We start from the raw sequence: 19309 nt of genomic DNA on the forward strand, positions 1-19309 counted from the left end.
GGAGGGAGGAAGGGGAAGAAAAGAAGTAGTAAGAAAAATAATTTCTGATAAAATCGTAAGTTCTGTACTGACAACATTGATTTATTATACTGAAAATGCTGCACCCAAATACAGTACAAATTAATCTGAGTTCACTGAGAGGAAATTGAAATAGAATTTAGAAGAAGTTGACTATTGGCTGTTACGACATTTTTATTTCTGTGAGGATTCCATAATTGCAAAATTATTTTCCCAGTGTATTTGGTACAACAAATTCAAAAGGTGAAAAAATAACAGATCAAAATGAGGCAAAGTAATGAAGAATTAGGATTTTACTTATTTTTTTTCTCATCACCTGAATTTTATCACTCAAAGCCAATTTTCTCAGATACAAAAAGAGTGATGAAGAAACAGAGAAAGAGATCTTTACCACAGCACCAAAATCTCTCCACAATGCAGGTGGGAGGTAGACTTGTGGACATGACAAAATAGGTATACTACTCAGGTGAGTTTTCTTTCTACTTAAATGCACACACACACACACACAATAGCATAGTAGTTACCAGACAAAAAGATCTTCATGCTTAGGAAACAAAGGTGTCAGTCAGGTTCAGTCCCTAGCACCATCATAAGCCAGAAATTTTCAGTGCCATATTAAGACAAGGATCTATCAAGAAAGGTACTCAATAAATATTTGTTGAATTGAATCCTATTTTCAGACCTGCAAGATAATAACAACAACAAAAGCTTTCAATATGTTGGATTATAATGTTAAATCTGTAGATATAATGGTCATTCAAACTCAACTATAATAAGTCAAAATTTAATGTAAATTTTCAAGTTCCTTCCCATATAAATGACTTGGAAGACCTTTGATGTAGAACCCATGAATTATCTAACCTATTATGAAAGACTCACCTTGAAAGAAAGAAAAATACAGGGCCAACAAGATAATTCACTCTGTAAGGTGCTTGTTTTGACATTCGTGTGAAACAGGGTTGTGTTCAGCTTTCAGTCCACTGGAGGAAGCTTCAGTACTGTGGTGGTTCTCTCTTTCTCTCCTCACTCTGTCTATCCAAAAAGGGAGAGGAGAAGGAGGAGACAAAGACGAAAAATATCAAATCGGGAGTCTGGCGGTAGCGCAGCAGGTTAAGTGCACGTGGCGTGAAGCACATGGACCGGTTTAAGGCTCCCGGTTCAAGTCCCCCAGCTCACTACCTGCAGGGAAGTCCCTTCACAAGCGGTGAAGCAGGTCTGCAGGTGTCTACCTTTCTCTCCTTCTCTCTGTCTTCCCCTCCTCTCTCCATTTCTCTCTGTCCTATCCAACAACGACAAGAATAACTACAACAACAAAACAACAAGGGCAACAAAAGGGAATAAATAAATAAATAAATATAAAAATTCAAATCATAAGTATTTAATTTTAGCTTTATATTTAAATTTTTCTAATGCTCATTTGTTTATATACCCATTCATCTTACATTTACTGGAAATCAAATAGTCTGTCTATTCAACTATGAATAAGGTTTGGTTCCTGTTTTCAACAGGGTGTTTCTATGGAGAAAAGAGCTATTGCAATACAATGGGATAACTGCGGTGATACTGATATGTGCACAACACATTGATAACATGTTAAAGAGAGATCCAAGTGAATGCTGAAGATTATCTGAAGCTTCCAGGAAGGGATAGTAGTTAGAGAAATAAAAAAAAATAATAATTCTATGTCAGAGCAAAGATCTAAAATTTGCAAAGTCATAGCATTTTACATCTATTCAAGAAACTTTATATAGAATTTATCATATTCCAGGAATTTTTCCAAGTACCTTGAAAACCAGTAATTCTTCTTATACTCAATACAATCATATGTGTATTTTATAAAAAATTTACTTGTTTGATCTGTGTGGTTGTACTTGTAAGTACACTGCAGGTATTGTATGGAATTCACATTGAGAAGTTCTAAGACAAAGACGCATATGAGCATATTATATTTATACTCGAGAAAAAAACACTTTGAAGCACAGAAAAAGGATGCTGCTTGATTTATCACATATCAGGTTTAAGGTTTAGATGATGTTTAAATGTGCATTTCTGCACAGACACATTCCAGAATGAAGACAGGCCAAAAAAGCAAGAATGTTTCAAGGTGTCTAAAATATACTTTACAAGATTCTTCAAATTATCTCTACCAAGTCAAGGTATACAGGATTTTAGAATCATACACTAGATGAGAGCATGCTTGGAGAGGAAAATATTGATTTGAAGTCATCTTTGCTGTGCATTGTGGCCACCTCATCTCTGGTTTGGAGTAATAAAAATAACCTAAGATCTAGTCAGAAAGTTTCAAGTCTCAAGTCAGCATACCCTAGAGTGAGCAGTAAAAGTGTTTGGACCCTTAAATTCCACTGTAGAAAGTCAAATTCATAAGACTACCCCATGAACATAATGTTTATCTTTTACAATTTAGGTGGTATCTGAGTCCAGACTGAAAGCCAAGGTAATTTAACTAAGAAAATAACTGAACTGGTGAATTTATATGCTTCAATGTCCAGGGGTGGAGATTTGAATAAGGTCTACTAAGAGTCCATGGATAGAATGAATCCGTTTCATCCACCTACCAAGTTTAGAGCCAGGGCCATGCATGGACACTAGGAGAGTGTCCTGCAAGTGATGACTTCCTGCTCCTTTTATTATTCCACACTGCTTCATCACCAATTTGAGAGGGACTCACAACTCCCATGTGCCAAATGAGGGCAAGGATGTTGAACCATATGAGAAGAGAGTGGTGAAGCTGACCTCTCCCTTTTCCTAAAGCAGAAAAGACTTTTATGTGAGGCACTACCATATTCAAATGTGACAGCCTTTGGTACTTTGAAATAAAAGTAGAAATCTTTTACTTAGGGAGGTGGGACACATTTCATGCATGCATGATTCCACCACTCTTAGACTGACTTTTTCATTTTCAGAGAGGAGGGGAAGAGAGTACAGTAGCCCCACTCCTTGATCCCTCTCAATCCTGTAGCTATGGTAGTCTCATGTGGTGTCAGGACCTGAACCTCAGCTACATGAATGGTAAGGCAATGTGCCCTACCATATAAGCTCACTTCTGGTCTAAAGTTAAACTAGTATTTAAATATGTCCAAAGTATTTCACTGAACCTGCAGTCACTATGGTAAAGAGTTTTCCCCTATTGAATCTAAAGTAATTTAAAGAAAAATATTATAACAGCTCACTGTTACAATTGTAGCAGGCATTTTCCTAGAAATGGTCAACAAAGACAATGAATGCATCTAAAGTAGGCTGCCCTAAACCAGGCAAAAGCAGGAATCACATCTTTTGAGAGCTCCAGTAGCTCCTAAACTCTCCAGGGAATCACAGATTCCACTCCAGTTTACCCACAAATCATATTTAAGTATAATTTTCCTGTGACAAGTTATCCCACATAACCTACCTCCGTGAAGCTTCAGTATTTTCTCTTGCTCCAACCTCAGGAACTAACAAAGCTGCTTTCTCCAAAATATTACTACTGAGACTTGAGTAGTAATCAACTTCTGGTCCAACCACCAAAAAGGGGATTTAGATCTCCTATTGCTCTCAAACCTTTGCCATACCAGCATCTTTGACCTAATATTTTGTCACGTTACCTTTCCATATTTTCACATGTGCAATATAACTCTTAGTTTCAGTGCCTCTACACTTTATGCTTCTTCACTTCCAGGGAATTTATATTACCTCCAATCCCCCAGATATCTAGAACTCTCTCTCAACTATGACCACTATTTATCTAGATGTACACTGTATAATTAAGAGCACAACTCTGGAGTAAATCATATTGCCTCAAATATGGCCTTATACATGGACCTTGGATACTTAGGTACTTAGTCTTTTTGACCTTAACTTCCTCATTTTTAAGCTGAAAATAATGATACTATTTACCTCAGAAAACTGTGGTGAAACTTAGATGACATAATGAAGAAAAAATATTTACCCTATGACCTGGAAAATTTTAAATATCAGTAGCCATATGTTGAAAAAATTTACGTGGGTAAGTAGACCTTGACATTTTCAGTTTCCTCAGAGTAAAAAGTCATGCTCTCACCATCTGCCTGAAAACAAATTTTACTGACTCTGCAAAGCCTGGATTAAGTAAGTATGCACTGTATGGGTGTCTTGATCTTCTGAATTTAGTGTTAGGTATGAAAAGCATGGTTCTTAAGAAGTTATGTTGACATTTTTCAACAAAGATGTCAGCATACTAAAATTTGTAGAGGAAGAAGGAGTTGTGGCAGAAAACATTAATTTAAATTTGTTTGTTGTAATCACAGTGGTTGGTTTCCCTGTTCCAGGAAGACTTTATAAGATAGAAAGAAGCAAAGGTAGAGAGGCAGAGGCAAAGAGAGAAAGTGAAGAGAAAAGAAGGAGAGGGAAGAGAGAAAGAGAGAGAGAGAGAGAACAGCATCAAAGCTTCCTCCAATGCAGTAAGAACCAAGTTCAAACTTGGATCATGCTGTTAGTATAGCAGCATACAATACAAATAAACTATTTTTCTGTCCACAGATCTTATATTTCTTTATGTGCATTTCTGATGAATACAAACACAAGAAGAATAAACTAGGAACTACTAGTTGTGATGGGTGAATTGAGCCTACACAAATAAAGTATTCTTTGACAATGTATATAATGATATAGGCATTTAAACAATGAAAACAGCTTTTGCATAAAACTCAAATTCTATGTGAACCATTACTATTTGACTTTAAATTTAATTAATTAATTAATTAGACTCTAAAAACACATTTCAAAATTAAAAGAGAGCTTACACCAAGTTAAACTCTTGGCATACTATTATTAATCATTTGATCTTCACAGTTCATGTGGTTCTTATTTTGCAAAAGGAACTGGTTGTCTTATAAACAGGTAAGAATTGGGACTGCATATAAATTTCAAGTTCTGTGGCCAAGGGGTAGTGTACCTGGTTGAGTGTACACATTATAGTGCACAAGGACACAGATTTAAGATCCTGTTCCCACTTGCGGGAGGAAGCTTTGTGAGCAGTGAAGCAGTGCTGCAGGTGTTTCTCTTTGTCTCCACTTTCCCTCTCAATTTCTTTCTATCAGAAACGAATAAATAAATAAATAAGACTTAAAATGTACTTTATTTTATTTTATTTATAAAAAGGAAACATTGACAAAACCATAGGATAAGAGGGATACAACTCCACACAATTCCCACCATCAGAACTCCATATCCTATCCCCTTCCCTGATAACTTTCCTATTTAGCCCTCTGGGAGTATGGACCCAAGGTCATTGTGGATGCAGAAGGTGGAAGGTCTGGCTTCTGTAATTGATTCCCCATTAAACATGGGCATTGGCAGGTCGATCCATACTCCCAGAATGTCTCTCTCTTTTCCTAGTGGGGCAGGGTTCTGGGGAATCAGAGCTCAAGGACACAATGGTGGAGTTGTCTGTCCAGGGAAGTCTGGTTGGCATCATGCTAGCATCTGAAACCTGGTGGGTGAAAAGAGAGTTAACATATAAAGCTAAACAAGTTGTTGACGAACCATGAAACTAAAGGCTGGAGTAGAGCAGATGAAGAGTTGGAGGGGGGGTGTCTCCATTTTGTAGATAGCTAATAGGCATATTTTAGTTATATCCCAAAGGGCCTGTGGCTATCCAATTTTTTTTCCCTGAGCCTGAAATCTGATATGCAGGTGGATCAAGTTATTGTCTGGGGAAATGATATCATGGCTATAAAAAGGACTAAGCTGTCCCAATATCAGGATTTATCTTCCTCAGGTGTAGCATAGAGTATGTTGTCCAGCCTCCCTTCGGAGGATGGAACAATATCTACCCTTGTTGATCCATGTTGAGGGCAAGGTTCTATAGGGGCCGACAAAGGCATCTGTTTTGTTGTTGCTGATAGGGATGACCAGTAACAATGGAGAGACAGAGACTTATTGGGGGTCTGGACCCATCATGTCTGTTTGGGAATCTCAGGACTCCCCAACTAGGGCCCTAGCTGATGACAGTGACTAAAGAGTCATTGTTAAAGTATGCCAGTCTCTTGCCCTTATTCAGCTTTTGCAGCCCTTGCTTTGATAAGGATAGCTTGGGAGTGAGTGAGGGAAGTAAAATAGGAAGTAGGTGAGGAGGGTATCTAAGTCTAAGTAGATAGACACTATTTTATTATGAACTTCATACTGACTCACTGCAGACTATTTTGCCCTAGTTTATGGATACATGTGAACATATTCCCTATCTCGTGGGACCTGGTCTACATCTAGGTTTTGGGACTCTGTTAGGAAATGAACCATCTGGAATGGAATTAGAGACTCCTATGAAAGGAAAGGTCTCACTTGAGTAATGAGGCTAAATGGCTGACATGCCTGGTGTCTCTGGACACAGTCTGAAGTGAAGCATACCGAGGTGGTACTTGTTGTGTTGATTAGGTTGAAATCTTCAGATGTGATACCATTTGGTATGAATTGAGAGAAGCATACAGGAAAGTGAGCCCCACTGGAGAGGTTTTAAGACTGGGGTAATATAGACTCTATAGAGGAAGTGGGAGATTTCTGTTGTCTCAGTGTTCAAGAAGGCAATAGATACTAATTGCTATAGCCACATTATTTGGCAATTGGGTTAACTTTGAAAAATCCCTTTGTTAGAATTTGCTTTATCATACACAACATCAGCATAATTTATGTCCTTTGACATTATTTGTATATAGCTATTCCACTGGTTGCTTCTGTTCTCCCTGGTCTAAACTTTTAAGAGACTCAACATATCGAAGGCTATGGTCTGTACATTAAAAGTTTGAGACATTCAATCAATTTTTCCCCACTCATATTAATTAGTGATTTATATGACTACAAATGAATAAGAATGTATAAATAAATAAAAAAGACTTAAAATGTACTTTAAAAAGTCTCCTGTTAAAAAATTTCTAAGACCAGTATGCTCTCAGTCACATGTCCCTTCAGATTGCCTGGTTGTTTTTTTTTTTTTTTAAACTAATATGGAATTGATAAGATTGAGTTACTCTTATTTTATCATAAAATTTGTTGAAAAAGACCCAGTTGTAACTGCCAAGTATATACTGTTGCTACATATTAGTAAAGACAGTCCTAACTAGGCATAAATCACTTATAGCTCTTTTTTGCATCTTCAGTGAGGTATGAGTTCATATAAACATGCTCTCCTTTGGCTATGCTTTGATGTATTTCTACATGTAAAACTTAATATTCCATTACATTTTTTAGTGAAGACTGAAGATTATCAAATTGCAATGAATTTATTGTGGGCTGAATAGTTTTATAAAATCAGCTCTAATGTCCAATTATCACTGCTTTCTATTCTCAATACCAACAACTCATGAAAACAAAAATGATAAGTTTAGAATATTTTCTAGAACTTTTTATAAAAATTTTATTAAGGTCACTAGCTTCTCTGTTTTCCCTGGAGTCTATTATTAAAAAGAAAACTCGGACATTATTAGCTTGCATCTATTTTTGCCAGTAAAAGACACATTTCCCACTTTCATTGTTTTCCCTACTAAACACATTTTGCAATAAAATATACAAATATTTTTGTTCTGAATATGAAATTTTATGAACAGACAAATTTTTCTTACCAATAATTTAGCAATTTTGGAGTTAAGTTTCATCATAATGGTGATGTCATTCATTCCTTTCCAATGTGAATATCTACAAAAAAATATTTAAGTAATGTGAATAGGACTTACCAGTAACTTAACCTTATTTGGGACATTTGTTAAGATTAAACTACCAGTGCCACAACTGAATCTCTATTATTCTTCTTTCTCTGAATATTACTTGAAAAGTTATTTTTGTATTAGTACTTTTGCATGAACTTAGATTTAACAATTTTGAGTATTTTGCTGTTACTGCCATTACTAGTCAGTGATAATTTGTCTTTCTTTCCTATCCTATTTTTTCACCCTGTTTAGCTCTAGCAGCAGTGATGAGTAATATTGAATTATTGAAAATATTTCTGTTAGCCAGTGTTATTACAGTTTTAAATTTAAATTATACCACCTGATTAGTAGAAGATTTTAGGGTTTGAAAATATTACCAAAATAATACAACATTAGGACATCCTGCACTGTTTTCCTTCTGCTCATTTTTTTTTATTCCTTGTAATTCATGAACAATGACATTGAAAATTAATCTTCCAAATAGAGTCTATCAACGCAAACATTACAATGGGCAGAGGGTATCTCTGTTTTCATAACCTAGACACTCACTCCTCAGATGAATACAGACTGGGTGGCCAGGGGCACTTTTGTAATCATCAACTGGAAAGTAAGTTGGAATTCTTTTATTCATGGATGAGCTAATTTGTTTTGTAAATCAGATTTAGAGAGAGTCAAACTACAGAACAAGAGCAAAACATTTGCTGAGCCAGAGAAATCAATTACTACTATAGTATTGTTTTCATTTGCCTGTCCTGTGTCATAAGGACTCAATCTTCCCAGTTTTCTTCAGAATATGTTAATTTCAACAAGCTTGTTAGTAGGAACACAGTACTTTTAAACTAGAAATCCATTGTTTCGTTCGGTTTATCATGTTCAAGTCACTTTGATGAAAACATATTTTAAGAAAGCATGTGTCTTAGATCTAAGTAAAAATGTCATTTGCACTATTATTGTGAGAACTCTTCTTTGCTACATTTTATCCAAATGACCAGAAGCCCTCCCCCCCCCCCTTGAAACACTATAAGGTCTGCTTTGACTTGTCTTACAGCCAAGCAAATATTAGAGAAAGAATTAAAAGCATCAATACATTTATATGCTGCATATAACACTCAGGTTCCTACACTATTACCCTGATATTACAGGTGCTGTCTTTTTCTTAAACCCATTCCTACACCCATGCACAGATGAAGAGAGGAGTAGCTAATGGCATACAAATTACCTCTTCACTCTCAAGCCTTCCTTTAATCCTATATATTCAGATTTGAACAGACATCTATCAAAGAGTAAAATACTTTCAAGAAAATGTCTTCTAAGACAGAATCTGAGAATATAAATTAACAGTTGGCAGTATAAATTTATACTAGAGTAAACTATTCTATGAAGTAATTTATATCAAATAAATGGAAAAAAAAACCCTTTCTGAAACTAAGGTATTAAGAGAATAAGATTAACTTCTGCTACTTAAACTAAAAAAATCAACAAAATAGGTCAGAACAGAGAGATTCAAATTCCCCAGTGGCTCACAGCCAAATGAATCTGGTTTTAGTTTTTTCACAATATATATATATATATATATATATATATATATATATAATTTTAAAATGACAAACATAAACTCAGCAAATTATTTGCTGAGTTTATGTTTGTCATTTTAAAATTAAGAGATTGACATAAAAGATCTCTAAACTCTTTCCCAATCCAAACACATTATGTATTCTAAATAATCTCCATAAGTGCTTTGATAAGAATTAACACTTTTATGGGAAGTCCACCCATTTGTGGAGAATAAATGCAGGAAATCGAATTCTCAAGTTGTTTGTATTTCCTGCACACTCAGAGGACTGTACTTTCCACCTTATGGGATCAATAATCTTTCCCTGGTTCCAAGCACATGTCTTTCCACCCCTTGTTAACATTGGAACTATCCTATGAAATAATTTAAAATCTGACAGTGGTAAAGTGACCTGTCCGAAGTCACACAGCGTATCTAAGGATGAAATAGAGATAAAAGTATTTATCCTCTTAGTGTACGTCTATGTTAAATGTAGTCTTAATGCTGTTGTATTTAGCACAGTAACAGGACTTTTTGGGTTCCTGCTGGGTACACAGCAGGTTACCAGACCACATGGGAATTTATGTGGCTCACAAAAGGCATGACTGCTACACATGCTCTTTCAATCTAAAATAATCCCATCTGTTTGACCTTTTGAGTGTAGAACATAAACATCTCTTTGTCCCTCATAAGCAAATAATACCATTGTAGCTCAATTTGAATGTTATTTACAGAAGAAAAAAACAGAAATTCAAGAGATGTTAATTAATTTTTCCAAGACAATATGGCTAGAAATTAGTAGAAATGGAGCTAGAATTCAGGGGCTTATTTTTTCTTGAATTTAATTTACTTCTTTATAGTACAGGAAAAATCCTGAGTAATGCTAAATCGTTTTTCTTATATTAAAAATGTTTTTCCGAAGTCTTGGAAATCATAGCAGAGCCCTTTTCGTATAAAACAGTAGGTGAAATGGTGAGCTTCAGATCATTAACTGAGCATCATTTATGCATATTAAAACAGAAGTGTAGAGAACTTATTAATCATATGTCCTTTTTCATCTCAACCATAGTAATCATTTTATTATTAATATTTACTTATTCAGTCAGGGATGCAAACATAGTATCAAAAATTCCCAGCCAGTCATAGAACAATGTAGATAACAATCCTTTTACTGGGTAGTTAACTTACATTTCTGCCTACTTTTTTTATAAATTACTTCTTTTGCATCTCTCAAATGAGTTCTGAGCATTTGTTTCCTATTTCTATTTTCATATTTCTATTGGAAAGAGGCTATTCTTCCTGAGTTGACTCTAACTAGTAAAAATATCTTTATATAACATGATTTTAAACTTGAGAACTTCAGACATGTTAGGTTTTAATTCAGATGTGTATATAAACTAGTAGACTTTGTAAGGTCAAGCTAACTTAATTGATGAATAATTCAAGAAACAAATATGATCCCAAGGCAGGAAGTGGTATCAGAGGGTGGGAAGTCAATATATATATCCTGGAGTTTCACACACTTGACAGAATGAATCTGTTTTAAAAGCATTAAAAAAATAGAACAATGAAGAAAATTTCTGAATAAGGCATTAGAATCACCAGGTAGTACTGAAAGGATCCAGTTTGGACTAGAGTTGGGACACAAGTTGATTTTGGAAAGAATATAAGGTCTAGGCATATGTTAATGATGGCTCTTTTGGTCATCCCATCATCCAGGGACCTAGACAAGGAATAGTGGGATTCCCACATTAGACATGATGAACCTAGACCTCTAAAAGTTCCCCCTCTCTGGAGCTCTGCTTCCCCAGAGCCCCACTCCACTAGAGAAAGAGAGAGTCAGACTTGGAGTATGGATCGACCAGTCAATGTCCATGTTCAGCGGGGAAGCAATTACAGAAGCCAGACCTTCTACCTTCTGCATCCCACAATGACCTTGGGTCCATGCTCCCAGAGGGATAAATAGTGGGAAGGCTATCAGGGGAGGGGATGGGATATGGAGATTTGGTGGTGGGAACTGTGTGGAGTTGTACCCCTCTTATCCTATGGTTTTGCTAATGTATCATTTTTTAAATAAATAAAAAATTAAAAAAGAGATCCCCCTCTCCACTGTCACTAGTCATCTCCATCAAGAACAACATAGTGGACCCTATTGTGGGTCTACATAGGATCTTGCCCTCAACGTGGAACAACAATGGTAGGGACTGCACCACTCTCCAAAGGGAGGCTGGGTCAATATACTCTGCCACTCGAGGAAGAAGGGGCCTGCAATGAGTATAGCTTAGAATGTTCCTAGCTATGACCACAGAATTCAAACTTAGCCCTACAGGGATGCAGAGGTTACACAGGCTCCTGTGCTAAATATGAGACTCAGATGAGAATAATGGAGTTTACAGTTAACAGTATTTCTATACTATTTCAATATTTGGAAGCTATTCTTTTCCCTGATTCAGTTTTTTTTAGTCCTACTTCCAACTCTGACACCATGCCCCCCAGATTAAACCTTTAGCCCATCTCTATGTTAGCTGTCAGACTCAGATAAAATTAGTAAAGTTATGGGCCCCTTGATATATACCTAAAATAGACCTGCTAGCTTTTTCCAAAATGGAGACCCCAAATTGCATCTGATACATTCTTACCTTTGGGTTCATGATTATTAAAAACTTTTTCCTGCTTTAAATATTAATGGTTTTTGACCACCAAGTTACAGGTACTATCATGATGCCAACCCGACTTCCTTATGCAGATAACCTCACCAATGTACCCTGGAACACCATATCTCCAGAGCCCTGCCCCACTACAAAAATATAGAAGCAGGCTGGAATATGGATCAACCTGCCAGTGCCCATGTCCAGTGGAGAAGCAATTGCAGAAGCCAAGTCTTCCACCTTCTGAACCCCATGGTGATCCTGGTCCATGCTTCCAGAGGGATTAGGAATGGGAAAGTTTCCAATGAAAGGGATGCAGAGCTCTTGTAGGAATTATGTGGAGTTGTACCCCTCTTATCCTATGGTCTTATCTATCATTATTAAATAGTAATAATAAGATGAATAGAGACAGGTCTAAGATTCTGAATAATGAAAAGGACAGTCATAACTGAGATGGAAAAGAAAGACATATTACAATAAAATTGCTCAACATTTTCACTCAGAAAAGGAGATATCACAGCACCATAGACTTCTCCAATGGCATAGCACTTCCATTAGAGACTCGGACTTGGATGGTATCCATTGTAAGGCACATGGTTAGAAAGATTGGAAAGTTATCTTTTCAACCTGATGCTATACATTTCTGACCACCTATCAGCCTCAATAATGGATATTTCCATAGTGGATAAGAATTGGAGAGAATATATATGACTGGACAATAAATGATTAACCCACCTAGGACAGATAAGAAGCCTTTTGCACATGTGAAATTCAGTACAGAGAATATTAGGGTTATTTGAGATCTCAGAAAATGAAATATTCTCAGCAAGAGAAAATGAAATAGAAAAATGCTTTACTAATCTTAATGTTGTGCTACTGGCCACTGAGACTTGAATGATAAAACAAACAGCACAAAATATGAACACTTATAGTAATTGTACTAGGCTTTTTCATGTGTTTTCATCCTTAAGGTTGATTAAAACAATGTAATGCCAGGATAAGTATTGCTATTTTGCAGTTGAGAAAACACTTTAAAGACCTAAGTAACATATCACGAATTAATGATTAGTAAGATGCAAACAAGAGTTTGAAATATTTCTGGAATGGGGATAGATAGAATAATATTTATGCAAAGATAGTCACAAGCCAGGCCTCCTAGTCCCATGTTCAAACCCTAGCACCACAATAAGCCAAATTTGAGTAGTGTTCTGGTTAAAATAAATAAAATGGAGTGATTTGAAAATATTATTGACTCCACAGCTTCATGCTGTCTCTTTAAGTAATATGAAAAACCATAGTTTTCTGAATTTCTAAGTCAGTCTGCCTCTCCAGATTTGCCATCTACTGACCTGGGTTCTGTCTGAAACAATATTATCTTTGTAGGTACTCCTACCACTTGGGAAATTCTCAGGGATGGGAAAATATTGATCAATGATTCCACTGCATCTTTTCATTTTCACCTCAGTCTTCTGTCTGATATCCCCATCAACCTTATCTTTCTCTTCTGGGACTCTAACTTGTCAATAATTTAGAGGTGTTCTCTTATTCCTACTAAAAACAATTCCCACTGTAGGATGACATTCTCCTGGGGTCTCAGGAATTCTACATGCTACAACACCTTTTAATTTTCCTATAAACAATAAAAAAATTGAAACAAGTTTGACAAAAGACATCACTTCAATATCACCTTTACTGAGAAAAGAGACAAGCTACTCCATAGCCCAGAGAACTACGTGAGTTAATTTTCTGAAGACCAGCTACTGCTAACCTAATGTAAATGATATGATAAAATATTAAACCTTCTATGTAATTGATGACTGCTTTATAGTAATTCAGAGTTTTGCTTATTTGAATAGAATTCATTATTCTTTTTATTTTATTATTTTTTTTACAAAATACTAGGAACAGTTTCTCTTCGTTGATAATTTTACCTAATTGCTTGAACTGTATGTTATATTTTCCTAGGCATCACTGATATACATGTTATATTCTTCTAGCTTTAAAGTTAGCACCTAAATTTTCTGATAGATTGTGTTATAAATACCACTGTTGTCGAATGAAAAATTCTTATATCTATATTACTCAGGAATAGACAGATACATTCATGCATCCTTAATAACAAGTCCATGTTAGCTGAACACCCACATAGTTGAGCTACATTACCATTTGCATAGGATTTTTTTATGAAGCTGAGGTCTATGTTTATAGACTGTGCAAGTGGAATAAATGTTTCCATAAATAAAAGAATATATAGCTTAAAATGCTGACATTTGTCTTCAGGAGCAATATAAAGGTTGGAAATCATACCTTTAATATCCCTGAGTACATGGTGAAGTAGAAAGGAAAGTAAACTGATTAAATTCAGAAAATCTGCCAATTCACCCATTCAGTGAAGAAAAAGTATATGAAAAGATCTATTTATTCCTTGCCACATCATTGTGTAAACACTATTACAGAGAAATTGAGAGGGAAATGTTTATTTCACCCTATATGGAAATAATGTGGTTCCTTTATACTGAAATGAGAGAGAGACAAAGATAGACAGAGACAGAAATAGAGATAGAGAGACTGACTCATAAGTGCTAAACTGAGTAGAGTTCTACTTTTCATAAACCATGTGAAGATCTAACCTTATTATCTTAAGTGAAAGATGTTCAATGTGCAATAAGGACTCATTATACAGTTCCATGAAAAAGATGTATTTTGGACTGGGAAGACAGCATGATGGTTATACAAAAAGCTTTCATGTCTGAAGCTCTGAGGTCCTAGATTTAAACCCTGGCACCACCATAAGCCAGAACTGAACAGTGCTCTGGAGTCTCAAAATTTCCACCTCTCTCTCCTCTCTCTCTCTTTTTGTCTCTCTCTGTCTCTCTGTCTCTCTCTCTCACTCTCCCCCTCTCGTTAGATTAAAAAAAGGTACCAGAATAGTTTCTTTATGATGAATTTCAAGCAAGTCATTAATTTTTTGGGATTAGTCATCACAAAAAATTAAAAGTTTAATTGATAATTATTTTGTGTGCATGTAAAATATTATTTAAGTAGGTTATTGTTTTACTGGTTTAAATATTATTTTAAAAACTCTCATATTTTAATTACATGAAAAAGTACATCTGATTTATTTGATAACTTATTTTGTCAATGTCTTTTAATTTCTAAGAAGCAACCCCTAAAGTATTATTAATTGCCTGCTACCATTTATTTAACAAGCACATTGAACCATATGACATCTATTGCTGTCTTTTTTACTTTTAAAATATGCACTGTTAATTAGATTCCTTCATTATAATTATTCACAAAATCTTTAAGAGCAAATATCATCGTGTACTACTTTGCTTTTATAGCACAACAAAAAATACCTTCAATATTATCCATTCAACAGTCTACATATTTATCAAATGTCAAATCCAGAGGACATAGTACCTGTCCTCAGAAAGTTCTTAATAATCAATTTACTTTGAAATAGACAGAAGGGCCCCTTGTCCAAACCCTCAGGGCAAGAGAAGAAAAGACTGATGAAACTGAAGAAATATATTTATGAAGGGGACGCTTGACTCTTCTTTAGGACAAATAAGTAAACTTTTATCAGTGGTAAGTACACGAGGCAGTTAATATAAACAAAGTTGCACACATAGTAGGCACTCAATAAGTAATTGTCTACTTGTTATCAAAAAAAGAGGTATTGACTTGAAATTAGTGACCTCTCAACCCTAAGCGCCTATGGGTCGCTGACTTTTTCAAAACATGAGGTCTATTTATTAAGTCAATGCTTCAGTCAGGCCTCATTTCACCAACAGAAAACAGCATAGCTTTAAAAAAAAAAAAGCTTCTCAGGCTTACTGTCCATATGTCCATTCTAAAAGAAAAAAGGCATTAAGTTTGTCATATTTTAACAATGAAGAAAGCATGTGTGGAAAGGAATCACACACTCCACCAGAAAGTCAAGTGTTGTTAATAAAATGGCACATTTCTTTGATCTTTCTTATTTTGCAAGTTTTAGCTCATTATTTTGTTTGACATAATTGTGATTGTATTAACAGTGCATATTTGAAAGCCAAAATCATAGTACTAGATGTCACATGACACAATGTGCTAAACTCTTAAATGGTGGCATAAGAATAATGCTTTAGGAGTTACATCTCTTGATAGCAAATTAAAGTCAGCTTTTATATTAACATAATAGGATAGTATCATTGTACTTATCAGTTTTATTAGCTCCATATCCCATGAAGCTTATGTAATGTGTACATAATTTAATCAATCATTCTAGTATTACAAATTTAGCTTTTTTTCATTGTTTAAGTTTTCTTAAAAATTCTATAACAAACATGTTAGTGTGTAATAATATTTACTCTATACTAGAGATACATTTTTAGGATAAAGTGTTAAAATGAAATAAATTATAAACAAAACCTGGCAATATCTAATAAGTGTTACAAAGTTTTTTCTCTAGTTTTTCTTTATTTTAAGATATTACTAATTATCCCTCCCACCAGTTATGGGAGTATGTTTGTACTATCAGCACTCATTGCTATTACTTAAATATTTAATTTGATAATTCAAAATATAGTTTAAGGGCTTAGGTGATGGTGTACCACTAGAGTGCATACACAGTGTTGCAAGGACCAGGGTCCAAGCCTCCTGGTCTCCACCTATAGGAAGGAAATTTATGAACGGTAAAGCAATACTATAAGTGTCTCTCATTCTAGAGTCTTCTGTACTTCACTCTTCCATTTCAATTTCTCTATTTTTTTAAATTTATTTAAGAAAGGAGACATTAACAAAACCATAGAATAAGAGGGGTACAATTCCGCACAATTCCCACATCCCACCCTCTCCCCTGATAGCCTTCCCATTCTCTATCTCTCTGGGAGTGTGGATCCAGGGTCTTTGTGGGTTGCAGAGGGTGGAAGGTCTGGCTTCTGTAATTGCTTCCCCGCTGAACATGGGCGTTGACTGGTCGAACCATACTCCCAGTCTGTCTCTCTCTTTCCCTAGTAGGGTGGGGCTCTGAGGAAGTGGCGCTCCAGTACACACTGATGGGGTCCTCTGTCCAGGGAAGTCTGGTCAGCATCCGGAACCTGGTGGCTGAAAAGAGAGTTAACATACAAAGCCAAACAAATTGTTGAACAATCATGGACCTAAAGACTGTAATAGTGCAGATGAAGTATGGGGGTATTCCCTGCATGCTCTTGTGTACTTCTGGTTTCAGGTATATATTTTTCCCCTTCTTCTTCTTCTTCTTCTAGCATTTGCCCTTCTTCCATAGCCAGTCAACAGCGTCAGGTTGAGCCTGATGTAAAGTTTCGAGACCTCCTTTGAATCTGGAGAGGTGGCAGTCGTTGACTATGTGGGTCATAGTCTGTCTGTAGCTGCAGGGGCAGTTCGGGTCATCTCTGCCTCCCCAGCAATGGAACATAGCGGCACACCGGCTATGGCCTGTTCGATAGCGATTGAGGAGGGCCCAGTCATAACGTGCTAGGTCAAAGCCGGGTTGACGCTTGCAGGGGTCTGTGATGAGGTGTTTGTTCTTTACCTCAGCTGACTGCCAACTCTGTTTCCAAGAGACTGGAACAGAGAAGTTCAGTGTAGGCATAGGGGACAAGATTGGGTGACGAGACGTCAAGCATTGGACAGGGTGGGCAAAGATATCCGCGTATATTGGCAGGTCCGGTCGAGTGTAGACGTGGGAAATGAACTTAGATGATGCCACATCCCGACGAATATCTGGCGGGGCGATGTTGCTAAGAACCGGCAGCCATGGAACCGGGGTGGAACGGATGGTTCCAGAAATTATCCTCATGGAGGAATATAATTTGGAATCGACCAAGTGGACATGGGGGCTACGGAACCATACTGGGGCACAGTATTCTGCAGTGGAATAGCATAATGCCAGAGATGATGATCATAGTGTGGAAGCGCTCGTGCCCCATGAGAAGCTGGCCAGTCTTGCAATGATGTTATTCCTCCTGCCCACCTTTGCTGCAGTTTGTATGAGATGTTTGTGAAATGACAGAGTGCAATCGAGAGTAACGCCAAGATAGACAGGCTGGGCTTCATGCCGGATTCTCGTATCGCCAAGATGCACATTAAGCTCACGCGAGGCCGAGGCATGGTGTAGATGGAAAACAGATGATACCGTTTTTGCAGTGCTAGGGATTAGTTGCCATTTTTTACAGTAATCAGATATCAGAGACATGTCTTTCGTGAGTGTTTCCTCAAGGATGTCGAACTTTGATGCCTGAGTTGCACAGCAGATGTCATCGGCATAGATGAACTTCCTTGAAGAAGTTTCTGGGAGGTCATTGATGTAAATATTGAATAGCGTAGGAGCCAGAACAGAGCCCTGGGAGAGGCCACTGAGACAAGTCTCCATCTGCTAGACTTGTCACCCAGATGCACCCGGAATCTTCTGTTTTGGAGAAGAAACGATATAGTGTTGGCCACCCATGGAGGCAGACATCTTGAGATCTTGACTAGGAGATCACGGTGCCAAACCGTGTCATAGGCTGCTGTGAGAAAAACAAAGACAGCACCCATCTTTAAATTCTTCTGGAATCCATTCTCGATATAAGTTGAGAGGGCCAGGGCTTGTTCGCAGGTAGATCTTCCTGGGCGGAAACCAGCTTGGGCGGGTGATAGGAATTTCTCTGTAAGATGAGAAATACGTGACAGAAGCAGCCTCTCAAGGAGTTTGTAACACACGGAGAGGAGGGAAATTAGTCTATAGCTGGCGGCCAGTGTTGGGTCTTTCTTTGGTTTCAAAACTGCTATAATCTTCGCACGACGCCAAACTTTGGGCATAGACTCAGATTCCAAGATGTGGGACAGGAATGAAGCGAGCCACTTCTTTGCCATGAGACCCAGGTTAAGAATGAGTTCTGGGGTGATGTTATCATAGCCAGCAGCTATTCCCGGTTTAACCCTCTTCAAAGTGTCTTCCAGTTCAGACAGTGTAAAGGGAGAGAGTTTTGGAGATGGACAAGATAACCAGAAGTGGGATGACCACTCATGGGAAATTTCTCTTTTCCAGACTGGGTCGATCTTAGCACGTCCAACTTGAGTTAGGTGACTGGCCACTGAGTTTGGAGATACGGGAGGATGGGAGATGGGAGGGGGTTGGCTACCGGCACCCAGTCTGTGAAGAAGCTTCCAGGCCTTCCTACTTGAGTGGGTGAAGTTCAGACTTTCCGTGAGTTGTTGCCAGCGGGCTTGGCGTGCTGCATCCAGGGAGGCAATGAGATGGTCAGCCACATCTGGATCGCCCGACTCATCATACTGCTTTAGTAGTTGCTCGCATTCAGCATCAAGACAAGGCGTATAGTTAGCACGTCTCCCACGAGGAATGGCTTGGGAAGCTGCTTTGAAGATGGCTTGGCGGAAGCACCTGTAGGAATCTTCAGAGGGGATAGAGTTAA

The sequence above is a fragment of the Erinaceus europaeus genome, chromosome 4 (genome assembly GCF_950295315.1).
Source record: "Erinaceus europaeus chromosome 4, mEriEur2.1, whole genome shotgun sequence".
NCBI classification, from domain to species: Eukaryota; Metazoa; Chordata; class Mammalia; order Eulipotyphla; family Erinaceidae; genus Erinaceus; species Erinaceus europaeus.